The 1,973-nt window shown below is 47.3% G+C and overlaps 1 protein-coding gene across 2 annotated transcripts in view; it reads left to right on the top strand.

Moving 5' to 3' along the window:
- Positions 1-285: 285 nt before the first annotated feature.
- Positions 286-1,973, top strand: part of Gpr85 (G protein-coupled receptor 85) — a 5,544-nt gene continuing 3,856 nt past the window's right edge. For both annotated transcript variants that reach the window (XM_028755960.1, XM_028755959.1), the window contains exons 1-2: positions 286-584; positions 1,031-1,644. The gene's annotated coding sequence lies outside the window, so the exon portion shown is untranslated. The remainder of the gene's footprint in view (positions 585-1,030; positions 1,645-1,973) is intronic.

Here is a 1,973-nt window from a genome sequence, read left to right as displayed (position 1 = left end):
ACAGACACACACAGACACAGACACACACACACACCGCAGCTAATCATTATTTTTTAATTGGCTAAAAAATATCTCCAATCAAATCAGGGCAATTTAACATTGTTTCAGCATTACTAACGTTGGTCTTTGTGTAACGACTGTGACATCATGACAGTGAAGTATTCATTTTTAAGCTTTAAACATTTTACCTCTATGTATCCAATAGAAATACAATATGTAAATTAACCTATATTATCTGTATGCTGATTGGCTTGACTTCCCCTGAATGTCACAATCTCACCACCCAGCGATGAGGTATTTTACTGCTGTCTCGAGATCAAATTATTACTGTAGAGAGATTTTTTTTCTATTTCATTAACAGATTATTATAAAGCAATAAGCTTGCAGGAAGACAAGCAGACGTTTTACCTTGGGAATTAATGAAAGCGTGACTGCTAGCTTTTAAGGGGTGAAGAGTGGGTAGTTGTTTAAAATCTTACCCCACCCTCGCAAAAACTCTTGGAAATGGGAGAATCGAGACGTGGACGATTCTTGAGGCGTTCCTAATCACCAGGTGTCAGACTATGTGGTGTTTGTGGACTGGTGTAAGTTTCTGGTATTCATCATATTCCTGGTTATTTTTTTTATGTTTAATAACAAAGGAAGAGAAAGGGGAAACTCATACACACCACCGCTTTGACATCAGTAACCTATTGGTCATCCCAGCTTGGAAGAGAAAGGAGAGTGTTGTTGCTTTGGGGTGGGATGTGAGGAACAGCCATGTAAAATCTCTGTACTCCTGATCCGTTAGTCACGTTCCAGAAGGTAGAATGAGTGTAGATCGGTTTTGCACTTGTCGTCTGAACTTAGCCTCTCCTTCCTTAAACGCAGATCTGCGTGCCTTCGAAAACAGATGACCACTGACAAAGACGAGGCTACCCCAACCCTCTTCCCTTCTTCCCCCACTGGCAAGATTTTTTTGACTGTGATTAATTTTTTTCTTTCTTTCCTTCTTTTTTTTCTTTTTCATTCTTTCTTTTTCTCTCCCCAGCTAACGTGCCAAATCCAAGATCAGCAGGGAAAAATCATTTGAGAAGAATTCTACAAGGCGCATCCAATGCTTAGCAGGACCACCCTGACAGAGAAAGGAAGACGATGTTTCGGGAAGGCGAGGGTTCGGGGCAGCTGGGGCGGAGGCGGCCGTCCGCGGCACGGTGGCTTCGTGCGCTGCCCTAGGGGAAGAGGATGGGCCTGAGGTCCGGGAAGAGCCTTCCCGAGCCCCCCATTGCCAATGCGGGGAGGGAAAAGTTCCGAAGCTGCCTCGAGGGAACAAAAGCCTGATTTGGGGCCGGCTAAACTGGACAGGACATTGAAGCAAGCCAGCCTGCTCCGGAGACAGGCAGGGGCTCCTGCTGGCTCGGCGGAGGCCGGAGCAACCCTCGCCGCCGCCCTCGCCACCGCGCCGCCGCCGCCGCGGCCCCTGCGTTACTGGGGGAGACGGTGCCGCTGCGACAGGGGAGGACGCGGCTGGAGCTGAAGGAGGCTCCAACGCGCAGGCGCCGCCGAGCCCTGCCTGGATGCTCAGTCAAGGCACTCAGGAAAAAAAAAATCAGCAATTTATAGAAAGAAGAAGCTATAGTCTGTCGGGATATCCAACACCAACAGGTAGGAGGATATACTCTCGGTTAAGTTTGGGGGAGGGGGTTGCACCGTGCTAATGAAACTGCAGGTTCATCAGGATACAGCCCTCCCCGAGGGTTTTTTTTTTTTTTGACAATAAACTGCATAATGGAAGTACATTCAGACAATGCATCTTCTGTAAAGCTTATTGAGAATTCGGTTTCTGGAAACCTTTGCAAAACTGAGGAATATGAGACTGCGAGTCACCGAGAACCCTTCCCTTGCAGCACAGAAGCAATCTCTTCCCATCTTCGAGTATGTAATGCATCTCTCTCTCTCTCTCTCTCTCTCTCTCTCTCTCTCTCTCTCTCTCT

This window comes from Grammomys surdaster, unplaced genomic scaffold (genome assembly GCF_004785775.1).
Source record: "Grammomys surdaster isolate TR1022 unplaced genomic scaffold, NIH_TR_1.0 126091, whole genome shotgun sequence".
Lineage (NCBI taxonomy): Eukaryota > Metazoa > Chordata > Mammalia > Rodentia > Muridae > Grammomys > Grammomys surdaster.
The sequence above is the reverse complement of the archived record's forward strand: the minus strand, read 5'-3'. Positions and strand labels throughout refer to the sequence as shown.